This window comes from Chamaea fasciata, unplaced genomic scaffold, assembly GCF_029207755.1.
Source record: "Chamaea fasciata isolate MVZ Bird 193981 ecotype frontalis unplaced genomic scaffold, bChaFas1.0.hap1 SCAF_399, whole genome shotgun sequence".
Lineage (NCBI taxonomy): Eukaryota > Metazoa > Chordata > Aves > Passeriformes > Sylviidae > Chamaea > Chamaea fasciata.
In genome coordinates, this window is record NW_027094484.1 from 49466 (window position 1) to 75001 (window position 25536).

Below are 25536 nucleotides of genomic sequence, written 5' to 3' on the forward strand. Positions count from 1 at the left end.
TTGTTTTGGAGTTCTTTGTTAATAAACAAAGAGGTTCAGAGAGGCACAAAATAAAATGTCAACTTTGTTTTATTGCTACCTCTGAAATACAACTCGACACCAAGTTATTGCTGGTAATACTGTGTATGGGTAGAATGAGACCTGTTAAGGGGTTGAAAGGAAAAAAGTGGCAGCATGATGCTGAATAGCTCCTGCTTTACCAACATGAATTTGGTAAATTTCCTTGGAAATGTGCCCTACAATGTACAAAAACTCCAATTAGGATGGAAAACTGGAAAAAAAAAATATATTCTCTTACTAGAATCAGAGAGAGAAAAAACATCAAATAAAAGGAAGAAATAACATCTAAATCCCAGCTTGCCTGGAAAACAAGCTTAGGCATTTCTAACACTGCAAACTTTTGGAACAGTCATCAAGTTGGTGGAAGTTCATGGAACAAATTTAAATCTGCTTCCTCTGCTCTAATTTTAAAGGGAAGTGGAAATTCAACAGGTCCAGCTACTCCTATCCAAGAATGATCTGTGTTTTGTGGGAGTAACAATGCAAAGAAACTCGAATCTTACTTGTATTTGACATCGGAAACTCTCAGCAGAGTTGGGAAGTTTCAGTGGAACAAAAGCACCACACTTCCTGCAATAACAAAATTGGACTCGGCAAGTCAGGAATTTTATTTACACATCCACGGACAAGGAGGGGGATGACACCAGGAATACACTCCAGCTGAAAGCAAGGATTTATTGGAAAAGGCAGGAAATCAAACTGACAGTCTCTGTCCAGTTATGGCCAGGCAATTATCCAGGAGTCAGAAAGAAAAGTGGGAACCTTGGACTGGGATAAGGCCTTCCAGTGGCTTCACTTCCTACTGGCTCTCTCCTTTTCGCCAACTACCTGCAAGAGGAAAAGCAACAGGAATAAAGTCTCAAACAGGATGGCCTTGGTCCAGGCAGACTGAAATGCAGCTCCCAGGGAGGGAGGCCAGGCTGTGCCTCGGGGAGCTCCGGGAATCTGGGATTGCCCGTGGGATTAAAGGGCTGGAGAAGGACACCCACCTGCCAGGTTCAGTGCTGGGACAGAGCAAGGCCGGGGCTCGGGGGCAGCAGTCAGAGCTGGGACTGCAGGAGAACACCCCAAACCCGGGTTAAACATCCGGCATGACACGCAGCACGCTCCGGGAGAAACTCGGGTGGGAGAAGCCCCGGGATGCTCCACGTTCCTTGCCCTTGGCAGCTGTGCAAGGGCCTCCCTCAGAATGCTGACCTCACCGTGCAGCTCCTACAAAATAGGAGAACTTATGGGAATCGCCCAGCAATCCATGGACTTCCAGTTATTAAGAACCACAGCTGCAGCGAAAGGTGCCCAAACTCTACTGCAAACCAGCAGGTCTGAGGAGACGCAGGGATTTATTCCAGAGGTGGCATGTTGGTGTTACTACTTTAAGCTCCTGCCGCTAGAACATATTTGTACAATAAAAACATTATTGAGGCAGCTAAATTAAAATTAGATTTTTTACAGTAAAGTCAGCCAAAAAAGAGAGTCTCAAAATTAAGATATAGGCCGCACAGTTATTTAAAAAAAAAGTTCTCATTCATGAGCATAACCTGCCAGCCTCTCATGTTTTCAGTCCTTACCATTTATTTTTACCAAGGTGATGATTAAAACCGTGTAAAAAGCTCAAAAAAAAAAAAATCCAGGACAAGGCAGGTGTTTTCCCAAGTACCCCCAGTGTGGAGCTGTGTCAGCCACAAGTGTTTGCTCCCTCAGCCCAGCCCGGAGCAGGCTCCAGCTGCTGCCCAGGGGGGTTACCAAGGGACTCACTTGTTTCAAGCTGTAAATGCAGGTGGCCTGCACTGGAGTGCCAAAAAATGTGAAATATGTGACTCTCACCTTGAATAGCGATCAATCTTCTCAGGGGAGCCCCTCACCCAGGATGGGGGGCTCTGCCACGGATTTCATCCCTCTGCATCTGAAAGAAAGTTGGGACAAAAGTCAGAGTGCTGCAGGATACCTTGACAGCTCCACACATCTTGTGGCAATCTAGGAATACCCTCTATAGTCTAACTACACCCCACATCACAAATTTCAAGCCCCCGGCACTATTACCCTCGTACCCCTACACCCAGACTAAGCAGCAAGGCAGAGCAGCTCCCGGCCAAACACACACCAACACCCGTGACACAGCACAGGACAAACGAGGGGACACAACAGGGACAGAAAACTCTGGGCAAGAAGAATGACCCTGAGGGTCCAGAGAACTCGGAATGAGATGACCTAGGTAAGATGGAAGGTGAGCTGGACAGGCTCAGAGAACCCTGCAGGAACAAGATGCCATCGGGATGACTTATCCCAAGAAATGCAGAGATGGATGCCCGAGAATCCTACAGTCAGAATCCTCGACCTGTCTTTGCATTCTCACAAGACCTAACCCGCCGGAATGGATCAGGGCGGTGCACGGCTGTCAGTACAGCTCAGAACAAGACCTGAAAAGGCATCGGACTGGATGCTTGTGAAGAGAGATGGATTCTGATGAGTGTCCGAGCAGCTGAGACAAAGGCACCTGGCTGAGGAGCACAGAGATCAGAAATGCTAAGACTGATGCCAGGGGTTTTGATAGGCCCCTCAAAGGGCTAAGTGAAAAGACAGCACACACAAGACACCCAAAGGACAGAGAGCACAACAGACAAGTGACACAACACACACCAGGACTGCTCTGCCCTGCACACCTCGGCACTGTGATCCAGAATGAGACCTTCCCTTGATGTAGCCTAAGGGGTCACATCTTGGACATCCCTGTCACCAAAAATGACTCAAAAAATCCCTCCCACTGGCCCCTGATCCCACACCCCGCTTTCAAGCCCTCCCTGGCTCCGAGCCCTCCACTTATCTCTCGGACGTCTAGGGAGGTGAATCCATGCTGGGTGGCAAAGAAGGCCGCCTCTCCCTCAGGGAAATTCCTGCTGCTGCTGGGCTGTTGTCTCCTACACAGCTACAATAAAGAAAACCAAACATCAAAGCATAATCTTAGCAGCACATCAGCCAGAAACCAGCAATTCTGCTACTCACTGTCTCCTAAGCTTGCCTGTGTCCTCGGCCCCGTGCTTCAGCTGCGCTCAGAGGCCAACGCCGGCGTCGCAGGGTCTGCCTGGGTAAAGAGCAGACAAGGTGACGTGGCAGCGCTGGAACTTGAGGGGACCATCCCTCCTTCTCCTCCCTGACTCACCTCAACTCCTCGCCCGTTATCCAAGCCTACCTGGATGGGGCCTTCACAAGGAGAAGATCAAGGCTCCATCACAGACTCCTGGAATGCTCCCGGAGGGCTCACGGGTGAGGTGACCCGGGTCTGTCGTCCGGTTGGTGAGAGGGGAGCTCGGCCTCCTGCGAGTGGACTCCCTAAAACACACAATAACGGAGGCTTAGAGTTGCACCAGCGAGTGAGGCTTGAACAATAGCAACTGCTTCTGTCCACCCATCACTGCTCACCTCGCCCACGTCAGCTTGACTGCTGAGATCCGGCTTTACCACCTAAAAATAAAGACAAAGAACAGAGCTGTAACACAGCCATCATTTACACCTCCCCTGCAAACACAAACAGGGACTGACCTTCTCAGGGGAGCCCCTCACCCAGGATGGGGGGCTCTGCCACGGATTTCATCTCTCTGCATCTGAAAGAAAGTTGGGACAAAAGTCAGAGTGCTGCAGGATACCTTGACAGCTCCAGACATCTTGTGGCAATCTAGGAATACCCTCGACAGTCTAACTACACCCCACATCCCCACATCACAAAATGCAAGTCCCCGGGACTCATCCTATTACTTCTACACCCAGACTGAGCAGCAAGGCAGAGCAGCTCCCAGCCAAACACACACCAACACCCATGACACAGCACAGGAAAAACGAGGGGACACAACAGGGACAGAAAACTCTGGGCAAGAAGAATGACCCTGAGGGTCCAGAGAACTCAGAATGAGATGACCTAGGTAAGATGGATGGTGAGCTGGCCAGGCTCAGAGAACCCTGCAGGAACAAGATGCCATCGGGATGACTTATCCCAAGAAATGCAGAGATGGATGCCCGAGAACCCTACGGTCAGAATCCTCGACCTGTCTTTGCATTCTCACAAGACCTAACCCGCCGGAATGGATCAGGGCGGTGCACGGCTGTCAATACAGCTCAGAACAAGACCTGAAAAGGCATCGGACTGGATGCTTGTGAAGAGAGATGGATTCTGATGAGTGTCCAAGCAGCTGAGACAAAGGCACCTGGCTGAGGAGCACAGAGATCAGAAATGCTAAGACTGATGCCAGAGGTTTTGACAGGCCCCTCAAAGGACGAAAGGAAAAGACAAGACACCCAAAAGACACAGAGTGCACAAGAGACACAACACACCCTGGGACTGCTCTGCCCTGCACACCTCAGCCCTGTGATTCAGAATGAGACTTTCCCTTCATGTAGCCTAAGGGGTCACATCTGGGACATCCCCATCTCCAAACCCGACTGAAAAAATCCCTCCCGGTGACCCCTGCCCTGGCACCCTGCTTTCATCCCCTCCCTAGTTCCGAGCCCTCCACTTATCTCTCAGACGTCTGGGAAGGTGAATCCACGCTGGGTGCTAAAGAAGGCCGCCTCTCCCTCAGGGAAATTCCTGCTGTCGCTGGGCTGCTGTCTCCTAGTCAGCTACAATAAAGAAAACCAAACATCAAAGCATAATCTTAGCTGCACATCAGCCAAAAACCAGCAGCTCTGCTATTCACCGTCTCTTAAGCAGGACCGGGTCCTCGGGCCCCGTGTGTGCTTCAGCTGAGCTCGGAGGCTGACGCTCGCAGCGCCAAAGCCTTAGAGGCATTACTGGCACTGAGCCCACCCACCGTGGCCTCCATTAGGGCTGTGAGCATCCCCGGTTAGAGCAGGACAGGAACGCAGGGTGGACATCCCCGGTGAACCTCAACCCTGTGGACTCTGCCCCACCACTGTCACTTCCTGCCTGGCCCTAGCTTAGGGTTACTGCCTGCACCTCTCAGGACTTCTGGCATTGTCTAGCATTAAGATTGCTGCCTGCACCTGCTCTCAGGGAAACAGTGTTGGCAGCAGCGCTGTGAGGGCCGGGATACCTGTACTCTGACTTGTATCCTAGGCTATACCCCCGATTTTCACTGTGTGTTCTCTAGACCTCGAGTCCTTTACTTCTCAAGCCCTCCTTCAGCCTCTGTGTGCCACTGTAAACTCCCCCTGCTGAACCCTACTAACCCTACGCCTTGCAACTAGCATTGCTCCTAATCAGGACGCTCCTGGGCCAGGAATCCCCTGCTGCAGCCTAACCCTGTGGACTCTAAAAGAAGGCCAATAATGTGAAGCTCCCTAGAACATGGAGATGGGTCAGAACTGCCCCGCCCAGCAAAGGCTCTGGTGAAGCTGAGGAGAAACCCTCACCCTTTACTTTTGAAGGGACCACCCCACTAGGGCCTTCTCTTCTAAGGTAACTTTAAATCACCTCCCGGGACTGAAAAGGTTTTTTCCCTTCTCCTGACCACCAGCCCCAACACTTAGCTTTTGGAACACGAGTGGAATGTCCGTCCTCGACAGAACGTTCTCAGCATCTCAGACATGTTCTCAGCATCCGCTTTGGGGCTGCCGTATCCAGACTTTGTCTCCGCACCTCCTCGCGCTACCTAGGATCACAAAACAGGAAATGTGACTATCCCCCTCCAGAAGAGTAATCCCCAGGGCTCCTCTGCACTGCTGCCCCAGCTCCCCCTCAGATCTTCACTCCGCTCCAGAGGCTGACAGGAGTGGACCCAGCAAAAGGAAAAAGTAAATGCTGAGCGCATCGCTCACCTATGGGTCACCCTGCCTAAAGGGCAACTCACCGGCTCTCTCTATTCCTTAGCACGCCTGGGACAGCAGTGGCACCTGCAAAGAAACAAAAGAAGCAAAAAATCATGCTGAGTTACTGTGAAACAGCAACCTCCCCAGTCTGACTGAAGCATGCCACAAGTATACCTTAATGCTGCACCCATCTGGCCTCTGGGGCCAGCACATCTGGCAAGGGGACAACCTAAAGTAAAAAAAAAAAAGAACAGTGAATGCTTAGAGTTGCACCAGCAAGTGAGACTTGAACAATAGCAACTGCTTCTGTCCACCAGTCACTGCTCACCTTGCCCACGTCAGCTTGACTGCTGAGATCCAGCTCCACCTCTGGGAATTCCTTGCTGTCACCAGACTGCTGTCTCTTAGTCAGGTACCATAGAGAAAACCAAATGCTTATGTACAATCTCAGCAGATCTGTTGGCCGGTCAGTGAGGGGGTCTCCCTGTAATACCAGTGGACCACCTAAAACACACAAACAATAATGGAGGCTTACAGCTGCACCAGAAACACCACTACCCTGACCACACAAATACAAGAATACTAGAAAAGAAAAAACAAAAAATAATGCAGCAAAAAAAGCCAGCTCTTATTACTATAAGTCCAACTACCAAATATAATAAAAATAACCCCCATGTCCAATCCCCTCAAAAAAACTTCAAAATATATACCCGCAACCCCCTCAATCCTAAAACTAAAAGATCCATTCAACTATAAACAGCATCTCCCAAATTTTCCATAATTATAGAACACACACTAAAACCAAACAAGCTAAATAAATAAATCCCTGTAATACAATAAACAATAATTGAATTATAAATATTAGAAAACCCTAATAAATTAGCTACATCACACTACCCCAAACCCATCAAAACAAATACTACACACTCACCATAATAAAAACCACCACCAAAAAAATAAAAACCTCCTTTACATCTCACACTACAGCCAATTACACCATTGTAAACCTTAGAAAACACACCCTCAAAAAACACTGTATCTCACCAAAAACAATTCAACAGAACTCAGTTCAAAAATACTCTGACCGACATGTAAACTACAAAACCTAACACGAAAAAGAAACCATATCTCTCACCATACACCATCTACAAACAAGATAAAGCTACACAATAAATCATTCAAAGCCACTAAACAGAAAAAATAACCCTACCCAACTTGAATCCCTACATATCACACACAAAACCCCAATACCACGTATCAGAAGTCTAGCAAAAAAAGCTACTTAAATTAATTCTACCTCAAATACAAACAACCCCTCCAACAAAGTTATCCTCACTCAAAAACCAAATTACACATAACATCAAAAATCAGACAAAACACTACACGCCACCCAAGAGCATAATACTTAATAAAAACCACATAGAAATACCACAACTCATTAAAAATCCAGGTGGAAAGTTTTCTTCAGTTTGAATACTGACAACCACAGAAGAAGAGTTTCTTCACTGAATTTGAACTCCTTTTTTCTCCATAACTCCTTTTATTTCCTGGGAGCACCACAGAGAAATTAGTAAGACAAAGCTGCAAAGAAAAAAAAATCTCCCCTACAAACCCATGCTGGCTTACCTGCTACTGCTGTCCGGCACAAAGAAACCCCCCACATCCACGTGCTCCTGCAGGCGCTGTAAGAAGCTTTCCCACCACCGCAGAAACCACGCTGAGCTCCTCACGGCCCGATGCCAAAGTGAACTCGGGCTCCTCTATTAAACCGCCCCCGGCTAGAACCGGCCCCTCATTATCCTTTACAGCTCACACTTGTGGCGGCTCTGCTGCCCTCCTCATCCTGACGGTCACACCTGGGGCTGCTCTGTCCCCTCACCATCCTGTGACAGCTCTCACCTGCAGCTGCTGCCAGTCCGAGTGTCGGGGCAGGGGAAGAGGGGACTTGTGCTCATCCCCGGAGAATTCGTTGTCTGCACCTGGCGCGCTGGGGCACCGGGCTTTCCTTGATAGGGATAACGACCCCTCTTCTCCTGCACGTGCCCAAGGCTGAAACTGGGATTCCACCTCCTAAATTCCGTATGTGTGAGGGTCATAATCCCCAAGGAAATCCCCCCGCAATCGTTACCCTCCATTTACAATTTTTCCTTTGGAATCGTTGCTAACTTGTCTTTCTGTGCAAGGGTTCCAAACGTTTATTGGGAGTTCAGTAGCCGGGTTGGCTTTTTTATAACTTAGCTGACAATCCCAGGCTAAATCCAAACACCCAGAGATACAGGGAAATATGGAGACAGTTTATAAATATTGCCCAACCCTTACCCTGAATTCTTCATCACACATCCTCGGAGCAGATTTACTCCATCCTTTCTTCCCAGCAGCACCTCTCCAGCACAAATCTCACTTCTCACACCTGTTTCTTCCCACAAACCAAACAGAAATCTACTACAGGGCGAGGCGGGGAGGGGCAAGGCCGGTCTCGGCGCAGAGCCCCCGGGCCCTCAGGGCGGGCCGGGGGGACCGGAGCAGAGCCCGGGCCGGGTTGGAGCCGGAGCCGGTCTGAGGGCGGAGGCCCCGGGCCCTCAGCGCGGGCCGGGGGGCGGGCGCGATTCCCGGGGCCCGCTGTCCAATCAGCACTGCCGATGCCTCAGCGAGCCCGCCAATCGCGGGGATTCAAAAGGGTGGCGGAAGTAGCTGCTGCTCTATGGGCTCGGTGAGGAACGCCCCGGTGGGGTCCCGGCGCCGTGCACTTGGGACCCGCCCCGCGCCCCTGAAGCCGCGCCCCCGGTACTGCCCGGCCCCGGCTGCCTCCGGGCCCCGCCTCACAGAGCCCCGGCTCCGCCCCGGCTCCGCCCCGACCACGCCCCGGCTCCGCCCTTGCTCCACCCCGAGCCCGCCCCGGCTCCGCCCCGAGCCCGCCCCGGCTCCGCCCAGAGCCCGCCCCGGCTCCGCCCCGGCTCCGCCCCTGCTCCGCCCCGAGCCCGCCCCGGCTCCGCCCCGATCCCGCCCCGGCTCCGCCCCGAGCCCGCCCCGGCTCCGCCCCGAGCCCGCCCCGGCTCCGCCCCGGCTCCGCCCAAAGCCCGCCCCGGCTCTGTCCCGAGCCCGCCCCGGCTCCGCCCCGAGCCCGCCCCGGCTCCGCCCCGGCTCCGCCCCGAGCCCACCCCGCCTCCGCCCCGAGCCCGCCCCGGCTCCGCCCCGAGCCCGCCCCGGCGCCCCGCGCTGCCCGGGATGGGGGCGGGACCATCGCCCGCGGCCCCGCCCCGCCCCTCGAAGCTGAGCCGAGCCGAGGTTGCTCGCGGCCCTGCGAGGAGCCAGGCGGGGCCGGGAATGGGAGCGGGCGTTCTGGTTCGGGTCCTGTCAGTGTCGGCTGCGACTCCCGAGCGGTGCGGCCCCCCTCGGCGGGCGGGCTGTGGGTCTCGGGGCCTGAGGACCGGGCTGGCGTTGCCGTCGGGATCGGGACCGGGATCGCTGCGGGCGGCAGGAGCCGCTCCTGCTCCGCCTGCAGCCGGAGCTGCGCTGGAGTCCTGGCGGGGCTCTGGGCACGGGAGGACGGCGGCGGCGATTTCCTCTGATAACCTCTGATATCGACCCCCCCACAGCATCATTGATCCCCACCCGAGTGTCACTGACCCCCCCCCATGTCATTGATGCCCCCCCAATATTCCATTGATCTTCCCTCAGCGTCGCTGACCCCCCCCAAAATTCCATTGATCCCCTCCACTTGATCCCGCCCTTTTTCTCCCCTCACGTTTCCCGCCCTTTTTCTCCCCTCACGTTTCCCGCCCTTTTTCGTGGGGAACCACCCCTGAGGGGTCCTGTGGAAGGATTCTGGAGGTCCGAGGGGTGAATTTGGGGTTTGGAGGGAGGTTTTGGGGGGTCCCAGGGATGGATTTGGGGGTTTTTGGGGGTCCAAGGGATGGATTTGGGGGTCCCGGGGTGGATCTGGGGTCCTGGGGAGGTTTTGGGGGGTCCCAGGGGTGGATTTGGGGTTCATGGGGAGGGGTTTGGGGGTTTTTGGAGGCCTCAGGGGTGAATTTGGGGTCCGGGGAGAGGTTTTGGGGTTTTTTTGGGGACCCAGGGGTGAATTTGGGGTCTGGGGAGGGGTTTTTGGGGGTTCCTCACCTGCAGGGCGTCGCAGGGGTGGCAGGGGGAGGGGGCAGAGGGGGGGGCCCAGCGCCCACCCCCCCTTGGGCTTCAGGAGGGCGTCGATGAGACCGAAACAGCTCGGGGGGGGGGTCAAAAACGAGGGGGGGGGCACGGGCTGGAACCCCCCAGTGCCCCCCAAACCACCCCCAGGGCCCTCCCCGACCTCCAGGAGCCCGCAAAACCCTCCTCAGGTTCCTTTGATGCCTCAAATGGGCCGCCCAAACCTCCCGAAGATCCCCCAAAAACACCCAAAGCAGCCCCCAGGACTCCCCCCAGGCCCCCCAAAACCCCCCAAACCCCTCCAGGACAACTCGGGACCCCCAGGACCCCCCAAAATCCGCCCCCCCCTCCCCCTGAGGCCTCATTTGACCCGCTCCACGTTGCGGACAGGCACCAGCTGATCAAGCCACAAGCACCAGCACCTGCGGGACTGGGATGGACTGGGAGCACTGGGAGGGTCATCAGAGAGAACTGGGATGGACGGGGAGTGGACTGGGATGAACTGGCAGGTGTGTGGGGGTCGATGGTGGGCACAAGGTGCCTTACTGGTCTATACTGGGATGGGTCTATTGGCCCCAGGGGAGGGGGTGTGGCCACACTGGTCCAGACTGGGAGGGGTGTCACCATGGCGCCAGAGGCGGAGTCGAGGATCCGGGCGAGGCAGGGACACCTAGGGGACAGCCAGGGCACCCCAGAAACACCTAAGGGACAGCCAGGGCACCCCAGGGACACCTAAGGGACAGCCAGGGCACCCCAGGGACACCTAAGGGACAGCCATGGCACCCCCAGTGACACCTAGGGGTCAGCCAGGGCATCCCCAGGGACACCTATGGGACAGCCAGGGGACCCCCAGAAACACCCAGGGCACCCCCAGGGACACCTAGGGGACAGCCAGGGCACCCCCAGATACAGCCAGGGCCCCCCAGAGGACAGCCAGGGCATCCCAGTGACACCAGAGCACCCCCAGGGACACCTATGAGACAGCCAGGGCACCCCAGGGACAGCCAGGGCCCCCGCAGGGACACCCAGGGAACCCCCAGGGACACCTAGGGGACAGCCACGGCCTCCCCAGGGACACCCAGGGCACCCCCAGGGATACCTAGGGGACAGCCAGGGCACCACCACGGACACCTAAAGGACAGCCTGGGCACCCCAGGGACAGCCAGGGCACCATAGGGACACCTAGAAGACAGCCAGGGCCCCCACAGGGACAGCCAGGGACCCCCAAGGGACAGAGAAGGCACCCCCAGGGACACGTAGGGTACAGCCAGGGCAACCCCAGGGACAGCCACGGCCACACCACGGGCAGCCAGGGCCGCCCCAGGGAGAGCCAGAGCATCCCCAGGGCACCGCCACGGACACCAAGGAAACCCCCAGGGACAGATAGAGGACACCCAGGTAACCCCAGGGACACCTAGGGGACAGCAAGGGCACCTCAGGGACAGCCAGGGCACCCCCAGGGACACCTAGGGGATAGCCAGGGCACCCTAGGGACTCCCTGGCCACGCCAGGGACAGCCAGGGCACCCCCAGAGACACCAGGGCTCCCCCAGGGACACCTAGAGGACAGCCAGGGCACCCCCAGGGACACCTAGGGCACCCCAAGGGACACCTAGGAGGCAGCCAGGGCACCCCCAGGGACACCCAGGGCACCCCCAGGGAAACTTAGGGGACACCCAGGGCACCCCCAGGGACATCCAGGGCACCCCCAGGGACATCTAGGGGACAGCCAGGGAACCCCCAGGGACACGTAGGGGACAGCCAGGGCAGCCCCAAAGACACTTAGGGGACAGCAAGGGCACCCCAGGGTCAGCCAAGGCCCCCACAGGGACACCTAGGGGACAGTCAGGGCCCCCGATGGGACACCCAGGGAACCCCCAGGGACACCGAGGGGACAGCCAGGGCCCCGACAGGGACACCCAGGGCACTCCCAGGGACACCAAGGGGACAGCCAGGGCACCCCCAGGGACACCTAAAGGACAGCCAGGGCACCCCCAGGGACAGCCAGGGCCCCCCAAGGGACAGACAAGGCACCCCCAGGGACACGTAGGGTACAGCCAGGGCACCCCCAGGGACAGACAAGGCACCCCTACGGACACCTAAGGGACAGCCAGGGCACGCCCAGGGACACCTAGGGGACAGCCATGGCACCCCCAGGGAAAGACAAGGGACCCCCAGGGACACCTAGGATATAGCCAGGGCCGCCCAGGGACAGCCAGGGCCCCGCAGGGGACAGCCGGGGCACCCCCAGGGAGACCTAAGGGACAGCCAGGGCACCCCAGTGACTCCAGAGCACCCCCAGTGACACCTATGGAACAGCCAGGGCACCCCAGGGACAGCCAGAGCCCCCACAGGGACACCCAGGGAACCCCCAGGGACAACTAGGGGACAGCCTCGGCCCCCTCAGGGACAGCCAGGGCACCCCCAGGGACACCTAGGGGACAGCCAGGGCACCCTAGGGATACCTAGGGGACAGCAAGGCACCCCAGGGACAGTCAGGGCCCCCGCAGGGACACCCAGGGAACCCCCAGGGTCACCTAGGGGACAGCCACGGCCCCCCCAGGGACAGACAAGGCACCCCCAAGGACAGACAAGGCACACCCAGGGACACCTAGGGGACAGCCAGGGCACCCCAGGGACACCAGAGCACCCCCAGGGACACTTAGGGGACAGCCAGGGCCCTCCCAGGGACACCAGGGTACCCCCAGGGCCCTCCCAGGGACAGACAAGGCACCCCTAGGGACACCTATGGGACAGCCAGGGACCCCCAGGGACAGCCAGGGCACCCCCAGGGACACCTAGGGGACAGCCAGGGCACCCCAGGGACGCCTTGGGGACAGCAAGGCACCCCAAGGACACCTAGGGGACAGCCAGGGCACCCCAGGGACACCTAGGGGACAGCCAGGGACCCCCAGGGACAGCCAGGGCACCCCCAGGGACTCCAGGGCATCCCCAGGGACACCTAGGGGACAGCCAGGGCACCCCCAGGTACAGCCAGGGGACAGCCAGGGCCCCCCCAGAGGTTGAAGGGGCCCCCCCGCTCCAAACCCAGCACGGCTGCCTGCGTTGCGGCCCCCCAAAAACCCATGGCCTCCCCCCGAGCTGATATCGACCCCCCCACAGCATCATTGATCCCCACCCGAGTGTCACTGACCCCCCCAATGTCATTGATGCCCCCCCAATATTCCATTGATCCTTCCTCAGCGTCGCTGACCCCCCCCAAAATTCCATTGATCCCCTCCACTTGATCCCGCCCTTTTTCTCCCCTCACGTTTCCCGCACTTTTTCGTGGGGAACGACCCCTGAGGGGTCCTGTGGAAGGATTCTGGAGGTCCGAGGGGTGAATTTGGGGTTTGGAGGGAGGTTTTGGGGGGTCCCAGGGATGGATTTGGGGGTTTTTGGGGGTCCAAGGGATGGATTTGGGGGTCCCGGGGTGGATCTGGGGTCCTGGGGAGGTTTTGGGGGGTCCCAGGGGTGGATTTGGGGTTCATGGGGAGGGGTTTTGGGGGGTTTTTTGGGGCCTCAGGGCTGAATTTGGGGTCCGGGGAGAGGTTTTGGGGGTTTTTTGGGGTCCCAGGGGTGAATTTGGGGTCCGGGGAGGGGTTTTTGGGGGTCCCTCACCTGCAGGGCGTCGCGGGGGTGGCAGGGGGAGGGGGCAGCGGGGGGGGCCCAGCGCCCACCCCCCCTTGGGCTTCAGGAGGGCGTCGATGAGACCGAAACAGCTCGGGGGGGGGGGGGGGGGGTCAAAAACGGGGGGGGGTCACGGGCTGGAACCCCCCAGTGCCCCCCAAACCACCCCCAGGGCCCCCCCGACCTCCAGGAGCCCGCAAAACCCTCCTCAGGTTCCTTTGATGCCTCAAATGGGCCGCCCAAACCTCCCGAAGCCCCCCCAAAAACACCCACAGCAGCCCCTTGAGACTCCCCGCAGACCCCCCAAAACCCCCCAAACCCCTCCAGGACAACTCGGGACCCCCAGGACCCCCCAAAATCCGCCCCCCCCTCCCCCTGAGGCCTCATTTGACCCGCTCCACGTTGCGGACAGGCACCAGCTGATCAAGCCACAAGCACCAGCACCTGCGGGACTGGGATGGACTGGGAGCACTGGGAGGGTGATCAGAGGGTACTGGGATGGACGGGGAGTGGACTGGGACGAACTGGCAGGCGTGTGGGGGTCCATGGTGGGCACACGGTGCCTTACTGGTCTATACTGGGATGGGTCTAATGGCCCCAGGGGAGGGGGTGTGGCCACACTGGTCCAGACTGGGAGGGGTGTCACCATGGCGCCAGAGGCGGAGCCGAGGATACGAGCGAGGCAGGGACACCTAGGGGACAGCCAGGGCACCCCCAGGGACACCTAATGGACAGCCAGGGCACCCCAGGGACAGCCAGGGCACCCCAGGGACACCTAGGGGACAGCCAGGTCACCCGCAGGCACACCTAGGGGACAGCCAGGGATCCCCAGGGACACCCAGGGCACCACCAGGGACACCTAGGGGACAGACAGGGCACCCCAGGGGCAGACAGGGCACCCCCAGGGACCGATAGGGGACAGCCAGGGCACCCCAGGGACAGCCAGGGCACCCACAGGGACACCAAGGGGAGAGTCAGGGCCTCCGCAGGGACACCCAGGGAACCCCCAGGGACACCAAGGGGACAGCCACGGCGCCCCCAAGGACAGCCAGCGCATTCCCAGGGACACCTAGGGGACAGCCAGGGCACCCCCAGGGACACCTAAGAGACAGCCAGGGCAGCCCTGGGACACCTAGGGGACAGCCAGGGTACCCCAAGGGACACCTAAAGGACAGCCAGGGCACCCCAGGAACAGCCAGGGCACCCCCGGGGACACCCAGGAAACCCCCAGGGACACCAAGGGGACAGCCACGGCGCCCCCAAGGACAGCCAGCGCATTCCCAGGGACACCTAGGGGACAGCCAGGGCACCCCCAGGGACACCTAAGAGACAGCCAGGGCAGCCCTGGGACACCTAGGGGACAGCCAGGGTACCCCAAGGGACACCTAAAGGACAGCCAGGGCACCCCAGGAACAGCCAGGGCACCCCCGGGGACACCCAGGGGACCCCAGGGACACCTAGGGGACAGCCAGGGCACCCACAGGGACACCCAGGGCACCCCCAGGGACACCTAGGGGACAGCCAGGGCACTCCCAGGGACACCTAGGGGACAGGCAGGGCACCCTAGGGACAGCCAGGGCTCCCCCAGGGACAACTAGGGGACAGCCAGGGAACCCCCAGGGACACCTAGGGGACAGTCAGGGCACTCCAGGGACACCTAGGGGACAGCCAGAGCACCCCAAGGACAGCCAGGGCACCCCCAGGGACACCTCGGGGACAGCCAGGGCACCCCCAGGGACACCTAGGGGACAGCCAGGGCACCCCAGGGACACCAGGGCACACCCAGGGACACCTAGGGGACAGCCAAGGCAACCCCAGGGACACCTAGGGGACAGGCAGGGCACCCCCAGGGACACCAGGGCATCCCCAAGGACACCTAGGGGACAGCCAGGGCACCCCAGGGAAAGCCAGGGCACCCCAGGGACACCAAGGGGACAGCCAGGGCACCCCCAAGGACACCTAGGGGACAGCCAGGTCACCCGCAGGCACGCCTAGGGGACAGCCAGGGATCCCCAGGGACAGCCAGGGCACCACCAGGGACACCTAGGTGACAGACAGGGCACCCCAGGGACACCCAGGGCACCCCCAGGGACACCTAGGGGACAGCCAGGGCACTCCCAGGGACACCTAGGGGACAGGCAGGGCACCCTAGGGACAGCCAGGGCTCCCCCAGGGACAACTAGGGGACAGTCAGGGCACTCCAGGGACACCTAGGGGACAGCCAGAGCACCCCAAGGACAGCCAGGGCACCCCCAGGGACACCGAGGGGACAGCCAGGGCACCCCCAGGGACACCTAGGGGACAGCCAGGGCACCCCAGGGACACCAGGGCACACCCAGGGACACCTAGGGGACAGCCAAGGCAACCCCAGGGACACCTAGGGGACAGGCAGGGCACCCCCAGGGACACCTAGGGGACAGCTAGGGCACCCCAGGGACACCCTGGGCACCCCCAGGGACACATAAGGGACAGCCAGGGCACCTCAAGGAGAGCCAGGGCACCCCCAGGGACATCTAAGGGACAGCCAGGGTACCCCAGGGACACCAAGGGGACAGCCAGGGCACCCCCAGGGACACCTAGGGGACAGCTAGGGCACCCCAGGGACAGCCAGGGCCCCCCCAGGGATAGCCAGGGCATCCCCGAGGACACCTAGGGGACAGCCAGGGCACCCCAGGGACACCCAGGGCACCCCCAGGGACACCAAGAGGACAGCCAGGGGACCTCCAGGGACACCTAGGGGACAGGCAGGTCACCCCCAGGGACACCAAGGGGACAGCCACGGCACCCCAGGGACACCTAGGGGACAGCCAGGGCACCCCAGGGACACCCAGGGCACCCCCAGGGACAGCTAGGGGACAGCCAGGGCATCCCCAGGGACACCAGAGCACCCCCAGGGACACTTAGGGGACAGCCAGGGACACCAGGGTACACCCAGGGCCCCCCCAGGGCCCCCCCAGGGACAGACAAGGCACCCCTAGGGACACCTATGGGACAGCCAGGGACCCCCAGGGACAGCCAGGACACCCCCAGGGACACCTAGGGGACAGCCAGGGCACCCCAGGGACGCCTTGGGGACAGCAAGGCACCTCAAGGACACCTAGGGGACAGCCAGGGCACCCCAGGGAAAGCCAGGGCACCCCAGGGACACCTAGGGGAGAGCCAGGGACCCCCAGGGACAGCCAGGGCACCCCCAGGGACAGCCAGGGCATCCCCAGGGACACCTAGGGGACAGCCAGGGCACCCCCAGGTACAGCCAGGGGACAGCCAGGGCCCCCCCAGAGGTTGAAGGGGCCCCCCCGCTCCAAACCCAGCTAGGATGCCTGCGTTGCGGCCCCCCAAAAACCCATGGCCGCCCCTCGAGCTGATATCGACCCCCCCACAGCATCATTGATCCCCACCCGAGTGTCACTGACCCCCCCAATGTCATTGATGCCCCCCCAATATTCCATTGATCCTTCCTCAGCGTCGCTGACCCCCCCCAAAATTCCATTGATCCCCTCCACTTGATCCCGCCCTTTTTCTCCCCTCACGTTTCCCGCCCTTTTTCTCCCCTCACGTTTCCCGCACTTTTTCGTGGGGAACGACCCCTGAGGGGTCCTGTGGAAGGATTCTGGAGGTCCGAGGGGTGAATTTGGGGTTTGAAGGGAGGTTTTGGGGGGTCCCAGGGATGGATTTGGGGGTTTTTGGGGGTCCAAGGGATGGATTTGGGGGTCCCGGGGTGGATCTGGGGTCCTGGGGAGGTTTTGGGGGGTCCCAGGGGTGGATTTGGGGTTCATGGGGAGGGGTTTGGGGGTTTTTTGGGGCCTCAGGGGTGAATTTGGGGTCCGGGGACAGGTTTTGGGGGTTTTTTGGGGTCCCAGGGGTGAATTTGGGGTCTGGGGAGGGGTTTTTGGGGGTCCCTCACCTGCAGGGCGTCGCGGGGGTGGCAGGGGGAGGGGGCAGCGGGGGGGGCCCAGCGCCCACCCCCCCTTGGGCTTCAGGAGGGCGTCGATGAGACCGAAACAGCTCGGGGGGGGGGGGGGGGGTCAAAAACGGGGGGGGGTCACGGGCTGGAACCCCCCAGTGCCCCCCAAACCACCCCCAGGGCCCCCCCGACCTCCAGGAGCCCGCAAAACCCTCCTCAGGTTCCTTTGATGCCTCAAATGGGCCGCCCAAACCTCCCGAAGCCCCCCCAAAAACACCCACAGCAGCCCCTTGAGACTCCCCGCAGACCCCCCAAAACCCCCCAAACCCCTCCAGGACAACTCGGGACCCCCAGGACCCCCCAAAATCCGCCCCCCCCTCCCCCTGAGGCCTCATTTGACCCGCTCCACGTTGCGGACAGGCACCAGCTGATCAAGCCACAAGCACCAGCACCTGCGGGACTGGGATGGACTGGGAGCACTGGGAGGGTGATCAGAGGGAACTGGGATGGACGGGGAGTGGACTGGGACGAACTGGCAGGCGTGTGGGGGTCCATGGTGGGCACACGGTGCCTTACTGGTCTGTACTGGGATGGGTCTAATGGCCCCAGGGGAGAGGGTGTGGCCACACTGGTCCAGACTGGGAGGGGTGTCACCATGGCGCCGGAGGCGGAGTCGAGGATACGAGCGAGGCAGGGACACCTAGGGGACAGCCAGGGCACCCCCAGGGACACCTAAAGGACAGCCAGGGCACCCCAGGGACACCTAGGGGACAGCCAGGGCACCCCCAGGAACACCTAGGGGACAGCCAGGGCCCCCTCAGGGACAGCCAGGGCCCCCCAAGGGACAGCAAGGGCACCTCCAGGGACACCAAAGGGACAGCCAGGGCACCCCAGGGACACCCAGGGCACCCCCAGGGACACCTAGGGGACAGCCAGGACACCCCAAGGGACACCTAGGGGACAGGCAGGGCACCCCCAGGGACACCTAGGGGACAGCAAGGCACCCCAGGGACACCCTGGGCACCCCCAGGGACACATAAGGGACAGCCAGGGCTCCCCAAGGAGAGCCAGGGCACCTCCAGGGACACCTATGGGACTGCCAGGGCACCCCCAGGGACACCAAGGGGACAGCCAGGGCACCTCCAGGGACACCTAGGGGCCAGCAAGGGCACCCCGAGGGACACCAAGGGGACAGCCACGGCACCCCAGGGACACCTAGGGGACAGCCAGGGCGCCCCCAGGGACACATAGGGGACAGCCAGGGTACCCCCAGGGACCCCTAGGTGACAGCCTTGGCACCCCCAGGGACAGCCGGGGCACCCCTAGAGCACCCCAGGGCACCCCCAGGGACACGTAGGGGACAGCTAGGGCACACCAGGGACAGCCAGGGCACCCCCAGGGACACCTAGGGGACAGCCAGGGCACCCCAGGGACACCCAGGGCACCCCCAGGGACAGCTAGGGGACAGCCAGGGCATCCCCAGGGACACCAGAGCACCCCCAGGGACACTTAGGGGACAGCCAGGGCCCTCTCAGGGACACCAGGGTACCCCCAGGGACAGCCAGGGCACCCCCAGGGACACCTAGGAAGACAGCCAGGGCCCCCCCAGGGACAGACAAGGTACCACTAGGGGACAGTCAGGGCACCCCCAGGGACACCTAAAAGACAGCCAGGGCAGCCCTGGGACACCTAGGGGACAGGCAGGGCACCCCCAGGGACACCTAAGAGACAGCCAGGGCACCCCAGGGACAGTCAGGTCCCCCCAAGGGACACCTAGTGGACAGCCCGTGGACCCCAAGGGACACCTAGGGGACAGCCAGGGCATCCCAGGGACAGTCAGGTCCCCCCAAGGGACACCTAGTGGACAGCCCGTGGACCCCAAGGGACACCTAGGGGACAGCCAGGGCGCCCCCAGGGCCACCTAGGGGAAAGCCAGGGCACCCAGAGCTCCAAGTGCTCTCCAAGGCAGGCTCAAATCCCTTACCAACGATTGGCTTTAATAAAGCAACTCACACAAAGTCACCAGCACCACACGGTTGGTCTGTAACGGCTGCAACAAAATATGCCCTCCTGGAAGCAGTTCAGCACTTACTGATCACTTCTTTGTTTTGGCACTTCCCAGCCAGGGCCTGCGGGGCCTCCTGCAGATGCAGGTCTTCGCTGACAAGGCTCCACTTGTGCAGCAGCAGCAGGATTAGGGGCAGGAGCAGGAGCAGCTCCCTGAAATTTTAGAAAATATTAGAAAAATACAGGCAAAAATCTCACCTCTGTCCTCCCCTAAGAACATCCCTAGGACATCATCCCAGTTTTTCCCAGCTAGGAGCTGCAAGGAATTCAGGCAGGGGAATTGACATCAGGGAACAGCTTTGTAAAGTCAAAGGCAGAAAGAGAAGATCCACCAGCAAAGGGCAGGAAAGGGGAAAGGTTTCTGAAAACATTTCTGCAGTCTAATTAATAATTATTTCTGCTTCCCCAGCGAGAAGAACACAAACTCACAGCCATTCAGGCCTGACAGTCCCCTGCAGCCAGAGCTCAGCACACATCCACAGAAGCAAGTCCAGCATCTGAAAGAAAAAAAAAAAAAAAAAACAAAAAAACACAATCAAACCAGAAGGAAAAGGTGATTTCTTTGGCTTCAAAGTTATTTCAAGTTCTTAAAGCCCAACACAGCTGATAGGAGAAACAGAGTCAGGGCTCCTGGCAGACAGAGGGTGTTTTCCCCCCCAGGGGACTGCAGAGGAATTGTCTGGGACTTGGACTGTCCCTCGGGGTGACACCAGTTGCTGTGACTTTTATCATTCCATATGTTTGACTCCCAAAACTTCCCAGCCCAGGGGCTTGAGCTGACAGGGCAGCACAAAGATTGTTCTCTGTGTGGTGCCCAGATTTGGGGTTCACTGTCACCTTTGCTAGTTTAGATGAATTATACCCACGGCCCCGAATTCCCTGCTCAGTTCCCGCTGCAATAACCTCACAGTGCCTCACAGAGCATGGATATTCCCACGCAGAGCTGCTGCTTGAATGCCAGATGTGTCAGGAACCAGCAGAGCTTCCAAGGAAGCTCAGCAGGATGGGGACAGGATAGGTTTTTATTCCATAGATTTGGTTAATTCTAACCCTCATCCCCTGGGGGTCACCTGTCAGATTTCCCTGGAATTCAGCCACCCCCTGAGCTCGGGCTCCAGGTGATGTTTCAGAGCAGGAGAAGGCACTGGCCGGCCTGTGCTGAGGCAGCCCCTGTGCCCTCGGGAGGACACAGCTCCCTGCAGGAGCTCAGCTCCTTTCCGAGCCCCAGCAGTGGCCTCTGCAAGTGCCTTTCCCTCAGGCAAGGGATGCCCATCCCTGCCTTCAGCACACCTCCAGTGGGACCCACCTGCAAAAGCTTTCCATCACTTCTGCACTCCGGCTGGCTCCCTGGAAAAGTCCAGACTTCATCCAAACGAAACTCCATCCCACTCAAACCTTTGATTTTGAGGCATCTCCGAGGGCCGTTGCTCTGGATTTAATTTCTGTGAGGGAGGAGCACCTTGGCTTTAATGCTGCCGATGGGTGATGTCCTCAGGCTGAAAGGGAGGGGATTTGGGGTGGCCAGGACATCCCTGGCAACTGTGTGGGAGCTCCGGGAGGTGGGAATTGCTGTCTGAGCCCCTCTGCAGACAGCCCGAGCCGCCGTTCCCGGGCAATGCCAGCTGTTCCCTGGGGAGCTCTTGGGCTGTGGGTGCCTCTGTCCGGGCTGCAGCATCTCCCCGTGCCCGGTGGGAGCAGCCCCTGGCCGAGGAGCCGCGGCAGCCCCGGGGCCGTGTCCGTGCCAGCCCCGAGCCCGGCCCCGGGCCCTGCGTTTGGCCGCCGCTGCCACGGGCGGGGCCCCGCAGGCACAGCTCCTCCCCTGCACATCATCCCAGGGCTGCTGGCCCCGCTGGGGCTGCCGGCCTCCTTCCTCCCTGCGCCTCCGGGCACCCGGGACACCTGCAGGAAACCCCGAGGGACACTGCAGGCGGCACGGGGGGGCACCGAGGCCTCCGGCCAGAAAAGCAGCCCCGGCCTCAGCAGCTGCCATCAGTTTGGCCCGGCAACACTCACCTGCAGGAAACGCCCCTGTGCGGGTGGGACCGGCCCTGCCTCTCTCCAGAACTTTGGCCGTGGAAGAAGGGAAGCCTCAGGACTTGTCCTGCTCCTTTCCGCCCAGAAAGAGACTTTGTGTAAGTACTTTTACGGCAGCTGTTGAGTAAATCCTGGAAAGGACAGGAAATCAGCGTCACTGGAAGAGCTTTGTGCTGTCGTGACCTGCCAGCCAGTTCTGCCCTCGAGCCATTCCAGGGGCTGCTGTGTGAAGCAGCTTTGGCAGAGAAGGCGGCACTGCACTTACCTTAGTGGGGCCAAGCGTTGCCATCCTATGGAGGTCCATCCCCATAATGCAGAGATTGGTTCAGCTGCTTGGAGCAGAGTCCGGGTAATGCCAAGGTGCTGAGTTCGATTCTCAAACGGTCCGTCTGCTTGAGAGTCAGATTTTAGGATCCCTCTCAGGCTCAGTATATCCTGTGACCTGGAAATAAGAGGAAAATTCTCGGCTGAGTTTTAATAAAACAGCTTTTGCCATTGCAGGGTGTGAGCTGCACTCGGTGATTTTCGGCCGCGATGAGCCCCACGAGCATTCCGCCCTTCCTTGCCGCCATCTTGGTTGCGTCTGAGGCCACTTCCGGTCCCGCCGGCATCTTTTATGCGGCACCGCTAAGGCCCCCGGCAGGTGTTTACACAGACGCCTGACTAAATCCACGAATCCGAACCCGGAGGCGGCGCGGATGAGCACATGGCCGGTGTCTGCACACCTGGAAACGCCGCGGAAAATTGCGCCCGGGCGGCGCTGTAGTCGGGGTTTTTGTGCAGGCATCTGCGTAAACGCCTACAGGGTCCTTATTTTTTCCCGCCCTTTTGGCCGCCCTTTTTGGAAGGTCGGGCGCCTCGCGCCTCGGCGCCATTTTGTGAGGGGCGACGCGTGACTTCCGCTTTTCCTTGCCGCCATCTTGGTTGCTCCTGAGGCCACTTCCGTCCCGGCCGCCATGTTCTTTGTGGCTCGGCATAGGCCTCCGCCAGGTGTTTACACAGACGCCTGACGAAATCCACGAATCCGAACGCAAGCGCGTCGCGACTGAGCACACGGCCCGTGTCCCCACACCTGGAAACGCCGCGGAAAATTGCCCCCGGGCGGCGCCGTAGTCGGGGTTTTGTGCAGGCAGCTGCATAAACACCTATAGGGTCCTTATTTTTCCCGCCCTTTTGGCCGCCCTTTTTAGAAGGTCAGGCGCCTCGCGTCTCGCCGCCATCTTGGTAGTGGAACCCACTAAAATGCCCCCTCGGCCGCTCACACAAGCGCCTGACTCAATGGACTGCCGCCCGCGGCGCCGCTGCGCCCCCATCCCGTGTCCGCACACCCGCAGACGCCGCGGAAAATCGCGCCCGGACGGCTCCGGGGTCCGGGTGGCTCGCGCAGGCAGCCGGCTGCCACGCGCCCGGGCTCCTTGCCTTTTTCCCTCCCTTTCGGCCCCGAGCTGCGGGCGGGCGGGCGGCAGCGCCGCCCCCGAGCTCACAATGCGGGGCTGCCACGCGCGTCGGGGACGGGCGGGGGGGGACAGCTGCACTACCGCTCTTTGCCCACAGGGTGGCAGCACTGCCGCACGGCTCCGGCGGGACGGTCATGGGGGACAGCTGCACTACCGCTCTTTGCCCACAGGGTGGCAGCATTGCCGCACAGATCAGGCGGGACGGGCGGGAGGGACAGCTGCACTACCGCTGTTTGCCCACACGGTGGCAGCATTGCCGCACAGATCGGGCGGGCCGGGCGGGGGGGAAGCTGCACTACCGCTCTCTGCCCACAGGGTGGCAGCACTGCCGCGCGGCGGCGCGGAGCGGAGCCATAAACGAACGTGCCCAGAAATGCCCTTCCGAACAGCCTCCGGAATAAATGGCCCAAAAGACCCCCGAGCACACCTGCGAGAACCCTGCCAGCAACCAGACCGAAACAAAAAAGCCTTTCGTTCAGGCTCTATTTCAATATTTTTTATCTTTGTGATTCTGATATTTACATTAATCATTACAATTCAGCTTTTATATTATGTACATTATACATCATGTATTATGTTTATTATACTATTATATTTATTATATATATTAAGTATAGAAAGTTATATATAAAATAATTTATTATTTATTATGTAATGTTATAAATAATAATACATTTCATTGAAATATCATGATTATGTACATTATAGATGTTTATATTATGTATATTATATATATTTATAAAACGTGTAGTATGTAATAATATATTGTGTATTTATTATTTATATTATTTTTCATATCCTATACTTTTTGTTATTTTTCTTTTTCATTATTTTTTAATTCGTTTGTTTATATTTTAAACGATATTTTACACTAGATGAATTCATTAACCTAACACATCAGAAACACAATTAATTTGAATTAAATGAGCCTGGTTTTCTAAGGGGTAAAGTTTTAATCTTTATTCAAATAATATGGGCATGTTTTCTCTTTCTCTATGGTTTTCTTTTGGTGGGTTGCGGGGGAGTTTAGTTTGTGGGTTTTCTTTTTTTGTTCGCTTTGTTTTGGAGTTCTTTGCTAATAAACAAGCAGGGTCGGAGAGTTCAAAATAAAACGTCTACTTTGTTTTTATTGCCCCCTCTGAAATACGCCTCGACAGCCTGGACAGCAGGCTGCTGCTGGTAACACTGTGCACGGGTAGGAGGAGACCTGGTCGGGGCTGGGAAGGAAAAAACGGCACCACGGTGGTCACAGCTTTCTCCCTTCAGGAGTTTTATGGAGCAGAAAATACAGAGCTTTTGCCAACTGCGCTCTCTATGACATCCCGACGTCCAGCGGGCACGGAGGTCATTTCTCATCTTTCTTGCCAACAGCCAAACCCCCAGGCGCCCGGGGGAAGAAAGAGTATGGGGAAAAAAAAAAAAAGGAACAAAGAAAACATGAAAAAATAAACCAAAACTATAGAAAATAATAAATAAAATTAAAATACCAAAAGAAAAAAAATTTCAAAGTAACAAAAAAGTGGAAAAAAAATTTAAACAAAAAATTAAAATAAAAAACTAAAAGTAGTTTTAACAAGTAAATAAATAGCTAAAGAAAAAAAATATAAAAATTAAAAAACGGAAGAAAAAGTCTTTGAAAAACCACAAAACGCAACATGAGAAACCACAACAAAAGAGCATAAAAATACAAAAATAACAAGAAATAAAATACAAAATTAAATAAATGCAGCTTTCACCTCCTGCCACTGCCTAAAAAAGCACCATGGCTTTCCTCAATTATGCAGCAATAAGGGAAACAAACCCAGTGCCCCCCAGAACAGAAGGTTTTCTAGACAATTCCCACTTTTGCTTGGAAACAAATTCTATTTTAGTGGGAAGCTCATTTTGGACAAACACCCAAATGTGCCAAGGTAGGAAAGAACCAGCCCCCTGTGTCCAAGGAACAGCAGCTAGGCCTGGATTCAGGTTTTAATGGCATTTATGTAATTAAAAATGCAGTAAATTGAACTTTACAAAGAGATGAATCATGGCAAATAAATACTTCAACGTTTTCTTGGGAATTCACAGAATTTTGTGGAGATGGTGCTGGACAATTCCTGATTTACCAACATTAATTGGGTAAATTTCCTTGGAAATGTGCTCTACAAGGTGCAAAAATTCCAATTAGGATGGAAAATTGGAATAAATAAATATTCCCTTACTAAAATCAGAGAGAAAATCAGAGTTATTCCTTCAAATAAAAGGAAGGAATAACATCTAAATCCAAGCTTGCCTGGAAAACAAGCTCAGGAATTTCTAACATTGAAAACTTTTGCAAGAGTCATGAAGTTGGTGAAAGTTCATGGAATGATGATTTAAAATCTGCTTCCTCTGCTCTAATTTAAAGGGAAGTGGGAATTCAACAGGTCCAGTTACTCCTATCCAACCTTGGACTGGGATAAGGCCTTCCAGTGGCTTCACTTCCTACTGGCTCTCTCCTTTT

General features: G+C 57.9%; 4 long non-coding RNA genes across 8 annotated transcripts; all 4 read right to left on the minus strand.

The window, feature by feature from the left end:
* Positions 1-644: 644 nt before the first annotated feature.
* Positions 645-2919, minus strand: LOC136305409 (uncharacterized). The gene is made up of 3 exons (XR_010725322.1): positions 1885-2919; positions 1050-1272; positions 645-888 (listed from the first exon to the last, which is right to left on the minus strand). It is a non-coding gene; the product is annotated as an uncharacterized lncRNA (long non-coding RNA).
* A 141-nt stretch (positions 2920-3060) lies between these two features.
* On the minus strand, positions 3061-8357 carry LOC136305411 (uncharacterized). 5 transcript variants are annotated; one of them, XR_010725326.1, is made up of 9 exons: positions 7447-8121; positions 7250-7367; positions 6149-6324; positions 5995-6049; positions 5862-5904; positions 3598-5663; positions 3478-3519; positions 3248-3387; positions 3061-3139 (listed from the first exon to the last, which is right to left on the minus strand). It is a non-coding gene; the product is annotated as an uncharacterized lncRNA (long non-coding RNA). The 5 variants fall into 5 exon arrangements; XR_010725327.1 differs by having other exon boundaries at positions 7302-7367; positions 7447-8120; XR_010725328.1 differs by lacking the exons at positions 7250-7367; positions 7447-8121 and adding an exon at positions 8140-8357.
* Positions 8358-20918: 12561 nt separating this feature from the next.
* LOC136305412 (uncharacterized) lies at positions 20919-22164 on the minus strand. Its single transcript, XR_010725329.1, has 3 exons — positions 21863-22164; positions 21577-21728; positions 20919-21462 (listed from the first exon to the last, which is right to left on the minus strand). It is a non-coding gene; the product is annotated as an uncharacterized lncRNA (long non-coding RNA).
* Positions 22165-23859: 1695 nt separating this feature from the next.
* LOC136305410 (uncharacterized) lies at positions 23860-25536 on the minus strand. Its single transcript, XR_010725323.1, has 2 exons — positions 25481-25536; positions 23860-24410 (listed from the first exon to the last, which is right to left on the minus strand). It is a non-coding gene; the product is annotated as an uncharacterized lncRNA (long non-coding RNA).